We start from the raw sequence: 12,212 nt of genomic DNA, 5'->3' as shown, positions 1-12,212 counted from the left end.
ATACCGTCAGACATGGGCAGACTGATGATGTAGACCTCATACTTCCCTATCGGCAGGTAGCCTAGTGGTTAGAGCGTTGGACTAGTAACCGAAAGGTGGGTGGATCGAATCCCTGAGATGACAAGGTAAAAAATGTGTCGTTCTGCCCCCTGAACAAGGCAGTTGCTCTTAACTGACTTGTCTAGTTAAATAAATATCAAGGCAGATAGGCTCTGCACCATCAAACAAAATGACTGGAATGGTTTTATTATGCACAAGGTAGGTCTGTGATAAGACCAACAAGTGTTGGAAATCACAGTGGTGTCCTTGAGCTACGATATCGTACTTTACCCTGTGGTTGGCTCTTTTCTCAAGACAAAGGAGCTGATCGTGGACTACAGGAAAAGGAGGGCCGAACAACCCCCCCCCCCCGTTAACATCGATGGGACTGAAGTGGAGCGGGTCGAGAGTTTCAATTCTACAGCTGCACCATCGAGAGCATCCTGACCGGTTGCATCACCGCCTGGTATGGCAACCACTCGGCATCTGACCATAAGATACTACAGAGGGTAGTGCGAATGGCCCAGTACATCACTGGGGACAAGCTTCCTGCCATCCAAGACCTATATATTAGGTGGTGTCTGAGGAAGTCCCCAGTCATCCAAGTCAAATCAAATGTATTTATATAGCCCTTCTTACATCAGCTGATATATCAAAGTGCTGTACAGAAACCCAGCCTAAAACCCCAAACAGCAAGCAATGCAGGTGTAGAAGCACGGTGGCTAGGAAAAACTCCCTAGAAAGGCCAAAACCTAGGAAGAAACCTAGAGAGGAACCAGGCTATGAGGGGTGGCCAGTCCTCAAGTCATAGACTGTTGTTTCTGCTATTGCACGGCAAGCGGTACCGGAGCGCCAACAGCTTCTACCCCGAAGCCATAAGACTGTTAAACAATTAATCCACCCGGACTATTTAAATTTACCCCCCCCCCCCCCCCCCCATTTGTTTTTACACTGCTGCTACTCGCTGTTTATTATTTATGCATAGTCACTTTACAAATGACCTGGACTAACCTGTACCCCCACACATTGACTCGGTACCGGTACCCCCTGTATATAGCCTCCACATTGACTCGGTACCGGTACCCCTTGTATATAGCCTCCACATTGACTCTGTACCGGTACCCCCTGTATATAGCCTCCACATTGACTCGGTACCGGTACCCCCTGTATATAGCCTCCACATTGACTCGGTACCGGTACCCCCTGTATATAGCCTCCACATTGACTCGGTACCGGTACCCCCTGTATATAGTCTCCACATTGACTCTGTACTGGTACCCCCTGTATATAGCCTCCACATTGACTCGATACCGGTACCCCCTGTATATAGCCTCCACATTGACTCGATACCGGTACCCCCTGTATATAGCCTCCACATTGACTCGATACCGGTACCCCCTGTATATAGCCTCGTTATTGTTATGTAAATTAATTGTGTTACTTTTTGATTGATTTGAGTTCATTTAGTAAATATTTTATTAACGCTATTTCTTTAACTGCGTTGTTGATTAAAGGGGTTTGTAAGTAAGTATTCGGTATTTCACGGTAAGGTCTACACTTGTTGTATTCAGTATTTCACGGTAAGGTCTACACTTGTTGTATTCAGTATTTCACGGTAAGGTCTACACTTGTTGTATTCAGTATTTCACGGTAAGGTCTACACTTGTTGTATTCAGTATTTCACGGTAAGGTCTACACTTGTTGTATTCAGTATTTCACGGTAAGGTCTACACTTGTTGTATTCAGTATTTCACGGTAAGGTCTACACTTGTTGTATTCAGTATTTCACGGTAAGGTCTACACTTGTTGTATTCAGTATTTCACGGTAAGGTCTACACTTGTTGTATTCAGTATTTCACGGTAAGGTCTACACTTGTTGTATTCGGCGCATGTGACAAATACAATTTCATTTAGATTTTGATTTAGATCCCCCTATCTGTAGCTTTACCTCTCGCCATCTCTACATCTCCCTCTCTACCCCTCTCTCGCTCTCTCTCTCGCTCTCTTTCTACCTCTCCTCCATCCTATCCCCAACCAGAGTGAATCAGTGGGATTTGCCCTAAGATAAATCACATCAGTTGAAATTGAAGTAGTCATTGTGATGTGCTGAAGGGGAGAGAAACGGGGGAAAAAAAACACTTTTATTTTTTTTATTTTTTATGACTTCTGCTGTCACATTTAGTCGCTTTGCCAATTTACCACCATCGTCTAGAGTCTCTATAGGGCTGAAGACGTGCTGGGGAGGGTGGTTGGGGGAGTGTGTGGACGTGACGCTCTGACACATCGCCACTGACTGCCACGAGCACCCAGGCATACACATTACATCCCTCCCATTATATTGTAGAAAACACAAAAGGGTTGATGTCTGCAGGTTGAATCCCCCCCCCCCCCCCCCTGAGGTCTCTCTCGCACACACACACACACACACACACACACACACACACACACACACACACACACACACACACACACACACACACACACACACACGTGTCCCTCAGGGCTCTCCAGGACTTAATAGTATGGTAGCCGTGACATATCGACTATGACATTGCAACCTTTTGTGTTGAATTTTCCAAATAAACATTGCTTCTTCGTGGCGAGAGGAGAAGGAGCAAAGAGGTGAGGGGAGGGGAGAGGAGAAGGAGCAGAGAGGTGGAGGGGAGAGTTTAGTTGAGAGGGGAGAGTTTAGTTGAGAGGGGAGGGGAGAGTTGAGAGGGGAGGGTAGAGTTGAGTTGAGAGGGGAGGGGAGAGTTGAGTTGAGAGGGGAGAGAGTTGAGTTGAGTTGAGAGGGGAGGGAGAGGAGAAGGAGCCGAGAGGGGAGGGGAGAGGAGAAGGAGCAGAGAGGGGAGGGGAGAGTTGAGTTGAGAGGGGAGGGGAGGGGAGAGTTGAGTTGAGAGGGGAGGGGAGGGGAGAGTTGAGTTGAGAGGGGAGGGGAGGGGAGGGGAGAGTTGAGAGGGGAGGGAGGGGAGAGTAGGAGGGGAGAGAGAGGGACAATAGAGAGGGATAAAGAAGTTGGACAGGCAGAAGATCTCATGGGGCAGACAACACCAGGTGGATGTGAAGAGGTCATCTGGTTGGATAGAGATGGGAAAAAAAAAGGAAAAGGCGTCAACTTCCATTTCCCCGGCGCTCTGCGGTGACTGTCTATGGCCGTGACAACGGCATTACATGCTTCCTGGGTGGAGGGTTGTGAAGGGCTAGATCCCCCTTCACAGGTCAAATTCCATGTGACCTCACGTTAATCTTTTCTTATCCACTCTGGTTATGCGTCGGTAGTGGTACCCTAGCTCGCTAACGATCATCAGGTCGCTAATGGTCTCAGGACTTTATTGTCCCTCTAACACAGGGCTGCCCAACCCTCTTCCTGGAGATCTACCGTCCTGTAGGTTCTCAGTCCAACCCTCTCCCTGGAGATCTACCGTCCTGTAGGTTCTCAGCCCAACCCTCTTCCTGGAGATCTGCCGTCCTGTAGGTCCTCAGCCCAACCCACTTCCTGGAGATCTACCGTCCTGTAGGTTCTCAGCCCAACCCACTTCCTGGAGATCTACCGTCCTGTAGGTTCTCAGCTCAACCCTCTTCCTGGAGATCTACCGTCCTGTAGGTTATCAGTCCAACCCTCTTCCTGGAGATCTACCGTCCTGTAGCACTCTGAAGCAGATTTTCATCAAGGATCTCTCTGTACTTTGCACTGTTCATCGTTCCCTTGATCCTGACTAGTCTGCTAGTCCCTGCCACTGAAAAACATCCCCACAACATAACGGTACCACCCCCATGCTTCACAGTGGGGATAGTGCCATTGGGGATAGTGCCATGTTCAGGGCAAAGACTTCAATCTTGGTTTCATCAGTCCAGAGAAAATTGTTTCTCATGGTCTGAGAGTCCATTAGCTGCCTTTTGGCAAATTCCAAGCCGGCTGTCATGTGCCTGTTTGAGGAGTGGCTTCCATCTGGCCACTCTACCATAAAGGCCTGATTGGTTGAGTGCTGCAGAGATGGTTGTTCTTCTGGAAGGTTCTCCCATCTCCACAGAGGAACTCTGGAGCTCTGTCAGAGTGACCATAGGGTTCTTGGTCACCTCCCTGACCAAGGCCCTTCTCCCCCGATTGCACAGTTTGGCCAGGAAGCCAGCTTTAGGAAGAATCTGAGTGATTCCAAACTTCTTCAATTTAAGAATGATGGAGGCCACTGTGTTCTTGTGGACCTACAATGCTGCATAAATGTTTTGGTACCCTTCCCCAGATCTGTGCCTCGACACAATCCTGTCTCGGAGCTCTACGGACAATAACTTCCACTCATGGCTTGGTTTTTGCTCTGACCATACACTGTCAACCGTGGGACCTTATATATATACATGTTTGTGCCTTTCCAAATCATGTCCAATCAATTACATTTTGCACAGGTCTAATCAAGTTGTAGAAACATCTCAAGGATGATCAATGGAAACAGGATGCACCTGAGCTCAATTTCGAGTCTCATAGCAAAGGGTCTGAATACTGAAGTAAATAAGTTATTTCAGTTTTTTTTATTTGTATAAATTTGCAAAAAAATATAAAAACTTGTTCAGATACGTAAAAAATATATAATTTAATCAATTTTAGAATAAGGCTGTAACGTAACAAAATGTGGAAGAAGTCAATGGGTCTGAATACTTTCCAAAGGCACATTATACTCAAAATGAAATTCATTCTAGTAATCACTTCCATGAGTCTGGGAGAGAACGTATAGACCTGGGCTGTGCTGTTGGTTCATTGACTGTGTAGGGGGGGGGGGGGGGGGGGGGGGGGGGGGGGGGGCTATGCTGTTGGTTCATTGACTGTGTGGGGGGGGGGGGGGGGGGGGGGGGGCGCTATGTTGTTGGTTAATTGACTGTGTAGGGGGGGCTATGCTGTTGGTTCATTGACTATGCAGGGGGGGCTATGCTGTTGGGTTCATTGACTATGCAGGGCGGTTTACAGAGCCTACAATTATAGTGAATTTGTATTTAATTTTAAATAGTCTCGTAAACGGGGCATTTTATTTTAATAATGAATAGGGTGACACTATTACCTTTAGCTACAGAAATCCTCCACCGTGATGTTTCCATGTCCTCCTCTCTCTCCTTCATTCCTTTCTCCGGCAGAGAGAGGGGCTGTCAACATTTTAATGAAATATGTTTTGTCATGATAAAACATGTTACTATCGATGTTCCTGAACAGACTTAATTTGGTTTCGCAAAATTAAGCACTGGGTAGCTACAGGAACAAGGTTGGATAGCCCAAGGCATACAGAGTACTGGGTAGCTACAGGAACAAGGTTGGAAAGCCCAAGGCATACAGAGTACTGGGTAGCTACAGGAAGAGGTTTAGATAGCCCAAGGCAAACAGTGGGTAGCTGCAGGAACAGGGTCGGATAGCCCAAGGCATAGAGGGTACTGGGTAGCTACAGGAACAGGGTCATGACCTCCATTCGCTATTCGAGTGCATATGGAACACATGTATTTCCCCCCCTGCCCGGCTTCCTGTGTCCATTTCATAACGGGTCATCCTAAATTTAAACTCATTTGACATATTAGTAAAGACAATATTACATTGAGAGTAGTGTGATGGGTGAAAACATGAACCCCTGATGAGAGAACAGCGTGTACAGCTTGAGAACAATAGTTTTTTCCCCCGACTTTTCTCAAAAATCATCAATAGCCTATATATATTACAAATATTATCATAAAAACTGCAAATGAGCTTAAAAATAAATACATCTCCTATCAACGCAGTGGTGGTACTGGGCCCTCTCTCCTCTTCCTCCTCTCCCTCTCTCCTCCTCTCCTCTCTCCTCCTCTCCTCCTCTCCTCCCCCTCTCTCCTCCTCTCCTCCCCCTCTCTCCTCCTCCTCTCCTCTCTCCTCCTCTCCCTCTCCTCCTCTCCTCTCCCTCTCTCTCTCCTCCTCTCCTCTCTCCTCCTCTCCTCCCCCTCTCTCCTCCTCCTCTCCTCTCTCCTCCTCTCCCTCTCCTCCTCTCCTCTCCCTCTCTCTCTCCTCCTCTCCTCTCTCCTCCTCTCCTCCCCCTCTCTGCTCCTCCTCTCCCTCTCCTCCTCTCCTCTCCTCCCCTCACATTATAAGTTGCCAAATAACTATCTAGCATTTAGGACATGTTTCAAATGATCACTTTTACACTCAACATATGCAGCCACTTCACATGCGCACTCCATCCAGAATGGGAAAATTATTCAGATAAATTAAATTATATTATTCTTACTATAAAATCATATAATGACACAGGATGTATTTTATTATTGACCTTTATTTAACTGGGCAAGTCAGTTTAGAACAAATTCTTATTTACAATGACGGCCTACCAGGGAACAGTGGGTTAACTGCCTTGTTCAGGGGCAGAACGACAGATTTTTATTTTGTCAGCTCAGGGATTCGATCAAGCAACCTTTCAGTTATTGGCCTAACACTCTAAAAACTAGGCTAACACTCTAACCACTAGGCTAACACTCTAAAAACTAGGCTAACACTCTAACCACTAGGCTAACACTCTAACCACTAGGCTAACACTCTAACCACTAGGCTAACACTCTAACCACTAGGCTAACACTCTAACCACTAGGCTAACACTCTAACCACTAGGCTAACACTCTAACCACTAGGCTAACACTCTAACCACTAGGCTAACACTCTAACCACTAGGCTAACACTCTAACCACTAGGCTAACACTCTAACCACTAGGCTAACACTCTAACCACTAGGCCACCCGCCACATATCTAGTCTGCTAAATGAAGAAGCCTACAGCCTAATGGAATGGTCCATAACCAGATAACATACAGCAGGACAACTCATATTCTGTTCTTCTGAAATACATTTACTTCACATCATAGTGTTTCTTTAGACCTGCCTAAAATAAACAATGGATTTATTATGATGACTTATATTTGATTTATTTAAAATGTTGTATTGCGTGGAGATGCCTTAATTACGACCAATTACCACCCCACTGGACACAGGACTACTGTCATCTTACCGAGGCCCTCTGAGGGTCTCATCATGAAGGTTGTGACAGGAAGCAGTAACGGGTAGATCAAAATTGACTGGGGGGGGGGGGGGGGGGGGGGGGGGGGGCTGTTCCAACTCAATGTTCAAAATGAATTGGACAACCTCCCCCCTCATAGAATTAACTCAAAATAGTATTTATTACACCCTTCAAATAACAACTGTAGCAACCCTGTGTTTATAAACGTGGATAATCAACTTTACCACTTGCAAGACGACGGGCCAGAAGGTTGATGGTTCGACCGACCACCACAGACGAGCTCACTCTCCCTGCCTGTTACATCACTCTCCCTGCCTTTTACATCACTCTCCCTGCCTGTTACATCACTCTCCCTGCCTGTTACATCACTCTCCCTGCCTGTTACATCACTCTCCCTGCCTGTTACATCACTCTCCGATCAGAGCCGGATGCAGACTGCTAGGAGGAAATTAGATTTTCAACATTTTGTTGCCATGTTTATAATTCTATAAAATATATGCAACAAACATTCCACCAACAGGTTTCTGTGCCAATGCACCACACAACCAATAAACAAAGAATACCAACTTCGGCAGTCTACAGTTTCCCCCAATAGGTTAACACACATTTGCTGAAACTACAGCTCAGGCATTCAAAACTCTAAACACAAAATAGTTAATAACCAATTTCCCCAAACTCCACAGAAATCTTGCAAAATGAAACACAGCAATCAAAAATCATGTCCTCCCTGATAAAAAAAATAAAACTCTCCAATACAAATGAAATCTAACTTATTGACAACTGAGATCACACTGTTACATATTCAAAACGCACATACTATCAGAACCTATTTCAGTGTAAAAACCAAGATTTTGTTATGCTGTATATTGTCTGTGTGTACTCAAACAAGAAAAGGAACGCAAATGCCAACAGTGTAGTTTTATATTACAACACGACTCAAAACATGGCAAACAGCTGTTAGCACACATATAGCAACAAAAATGCAAACATACAGTAAATATATTTTGTATATGCAAAGGAAGAAAAATGTTGAACATCACAGTCGATATTCTCCTTGGTCAGACAGCGGGGGAAATATCTTCTGACATGACGCATCCACCCCTGACAGGACTCTGCTGGAACGTCACCACAGGCCTCCTCTATGGCCTGGAGAAGGGCCACACGTTCATGGGGTTTGCGATCATACACCTTCCACCGCCATGCTGAAAACAACTCCTCAATGGGGTTGAGAAATGGGGAATATGGTTGGAGATAGAGAATTGTGAAACCTGGGATGGTCACGGAACCAATTGTGGACCTGTGCAACCCGATGGAAACTCACGTTGTGCCAAGTTAGAACATACATTTGCTGCTCAGGATCATACAACACTGCCCATCTCCTTAATTTCCTGAACAGCTTATATTAGAATATTTTTGGGACTGCTTTTGGGACTGCTCTGGCTGAAAAAATATTCTAATATAAGCTGTTCAGGAAATTAAGGAGATGGGCAGTGTTGTATGGTCCAAGAGTGGCATGTCGGTGGAAGACCCCATTGTGGCTCATAGCTGCACATATGTTGACATTACCATGCCCTGGCCAGGTACCTCAGTGATGGCACGTTGACCAATGATGTTCCTTGGAGTTGGATACATTGAATCCAGCCTCATCTATGAATATGAGTTCCTGGGGAATTTGGACTTGCCTCCAACTCCATGATTCTCTGAAATGACAGTAAATACTGTAAATTGTTGTATAGTAAAGTTCACTGGCAACATGAAAATGAGTATCTAATGTTTTAATAAGACTATATAATAATAAATAATAATAATATAATAAATAATAAAACTAATACATTACTTTACTTGAACTTATTCCTACCGTTTATCCATCACTCTTTGTGAATTCCTTTCAAATGGGAGATTTGCTTCATCCGGAGATTTGGATGCGAGCTACGTTTGATAAGCTCACTCTGATGTTATGGAAGATTTCAGGGTTGTTGGATTTCCCTGCAGTCTTACAGCGTTATTTTCAACAACCATTTGCACAATGGCAGCCTCCTGTTGGTCTGTAAAGAGACGCGTTCTACCACCACGTGGTGGTCGTCATTCATTTCTACTAAAACAAAATGTCGTCCAGTCATTCTGTTCTACTAAAACAAAATGGCTTCCAGTCATTCCGTTCTACTAAAACAAAATGGCGTCCAGTCATTCCGTTCTACTAAAACAAAATGGCGTCCAGTCATTCAGTTCTACTAACACAAAATGGTGTCCAGTCATTCAGTTCTACTAAAACAAAATGGTGTCCAGATATTCAGTTCTACTGAAACAAAAGGGTGTCCAGTCATTCAGTCCTACTAAAACAAAATGGTGTCCAGTCATTCAGTTCTACTAAAACAAAATGGTGTCACCCCCAACTGTACCCCCCACCTCCACCCCCAACTGTACCCCCACCTCCACCTCTACCCCCAACTGTCCCCCCACCTCCACCTCTACCCCCAACTGTCCCCCCACCTCCACCTCTACCCCCACCTCTACCCCCAACTGTACCCCCACCCCCACCTCTACCCCCAACTGTGCACCCACCTCCACCTCTACCTCCAACTATCCCCCCACCTCCACCTCTACCCCCAACTGTACCCCCCACCTCCACCCCCAACTGTACCCCCACCTCCACCTCTACCCCCAACTGTCCCCCCACCTCCACCTCTACCCCCAACTGTCCCCCCACCTCCACCTCTACCCCCACCTCTACCCCCAACTGTACCCCCACCTCCACCTCTACCCCCAACTGTCCCCCCACCTCCACCTCTACCCCCACCTCTACCCCCAACTGTACCCCCACCTCCACCTCTACCCCCAACTGTCCCCCCACCTCCACCTCTACCTCCAACTATGCCCCCACCTCCACCTCTACCTCCAACTGTGCACCCACCTCCACCTCTACCTCCAACTGTGCACCCACCTCCACCTCTACCCCCAACTGTGCCCCCACCTCCACTTCTCTCTGCCACGTTTGCTTCCATTGTTCTCGAAACACAGGTGTACTCGCATGTGGCCTTTTTATCCATACCAAAGGTCTGATTGCAAAGTGAACATTTACGCAATTAGTGTTTGCCCATGTGAAGAGTGAAAGGGACTGATTGATAATAGAGCTTAGCTTGTTGAACAGTGTTGCTTTTCATTTTCACACAAGAGATTTGTAAAGGTAGTGCCAAATGTAGAGAATTGTGTGTTGTGTTTTGCCAAATGTTTATTATAGAATTGCAATCTGAGTGTAAAGCAAAACATGTGCCAGTAGTATTGCAGATTTGGTGTCTGGTTCTGCTAAATTAGTCACAGTTTCAGGTCATTGGGCCTCATGGGACAGTTTTAGTGTGTAAACAATTGGGAAAAACTGTAATATCATGGTTTGCGTTTTCAACACCACAATTTGGACAAACAGAAAATACACCCCTCCCTACATTTATAGTCTTACCCAGTATAGAAGGCTCGGCTTGACAATCTCTGAATGTCATTAAACGTTTTGGTGTTTTGTAACAGATGTCTCTTCCCGTTTATTTGTCAGTAACAAATAAAAAATACTTATTTACAAATCATTTAAAAGTGACAGTGATTGCACAAGTCTGTATTTTTCCATTGTGATCCCTACATCTCCTGCAGTATATGGTATAGTAATATAAGGACTGGATGCGTGGCTAATTTACACATCTCCATCTGCGTTTTCCGGTGGTTACCTTACTTTTTAATAGCAGAAATGTAGCTTCAGCTGTATAGTTTTAAAACTGCATATCTCTTGAATATTGTTTCTTTAAATCAGTGCACAGGGTGGCATGCTGTCAGTCTTTCTCTCTCCAACAATTCCATTCAAATTGCATCCAAAATAGATAATTCTATCAAATTCTGTTCAAAATGTATATATAAATAATATATATATATATATAATATATATATATATATATATATATATATGGGAATCATGTAGTAACCAAAAAAGTATTAAACAAATCAGAATATATTTCAGATTCTTCAAAGTAGCCACGCTTTGCTTTGCAATATCTTGGAATTCTCTCAACCAGCTTCATGAGGTAGTCACCTGGAATGCCTTTCAATTAACAGGTGTGCCTTGTTAAAAGTTCATTTGTGGAATTTCTTTCCTTCTTAAAACTTCTTAAGGCTGAAATCCCGCTACCGGGATCGATATGACAACAGCCAGTGAAAGTGCCGGGCGCCAAATTCAAACAACCGAAATCTCATAATTACAATTCCTCAAACATACATGTATCTTATACTGTTGTAAAGGTAATCGTTTTGTTAATCCCACCACAGTGTCCGATTTTTCAAAAAGGCTTTACAACGAAAGCACACCAAACGATTATGTTAGGTGAGTGCCTAGTCACAGAAAAACACAGCCATTTTTCCAGCCAAAGAGAGGAGTCACAAAAAGCAGAAATAGAGATACAATGAATCACTAACCTTTGATGATCTTCATCAGATGACACTCATAGGACTTCATGTTACACAATACATGTATGTTTTGTTCGATAAAGTTCATATTTACATACAAAAATCTCAGATTACATTGGCGCGTTATGTTCAGTAGTTCAAATCAAATCAAATTTTATTTGTCACATACACATGGTTAGCAGACGTTAATGCGAGTGTAGCGAAATAATTGTGCTTCTAGTTCCGACAATGCAGTAATAACCAACAAGTAATCTAACCTAACAATTCCACAACAACTACCTTATTCACACAAGTGTAAAGGGATGAAGAATATGTACATAAAGATATATGAATGAGTGATGGAACAGAATGGCATAGGCAAGATGCAGTAGATGGTATAGGGTACAGTATATACATATGAGATGAGTAATGTAGGGTATGTAAACATTATTTTAAGTGGCATTGTTTAAAGTGGCTAGTGATACATTTTTACATACATTTTTCCATTATTAAAGTGGCTGGAGTTGAGTCAGTATGTTGGCAGAAGCCACTCAATGTTAGTGGTGGCTGTTTAACAGTCTGGTGGCCTTGAGATAGAAGCTGTTTTTCAGTCTCTCGGTCCCTGCTTTGATGCACCTGTACTGACCTCGCCTTCAGGATGATAGCGGGGTGAACAGGCAGTGGCTCGGGCGGTTGTTGTCCTTGATGATCTTTATGGCCTTCCTGTGACATCGGGTTGTGT

Source organism: Oncorhynchus clarkii, unplaced genomic scaffold (assembly GCF_045791955.1).
Source record: "Oncorhynchus clarkii lewisi isolate Uvic-CL-2024 unplaced genomic scaffold, UVic_Ocla_1.0 unplaced_contig_3579_pilon_pilon, whole genome shotgun sequence".
Lineage (NCBI taxonomy): Eukaryota > Metazoa > Chordata > Actinopteri > Salmoniformes > Salmonidae > Oncorhynchus > Oncorhynchus clarkii.
The sequence above is the reverse complement of the archived record's forward strand: the minus strand, read 5'-3'. Positions refer to the sequence as shown.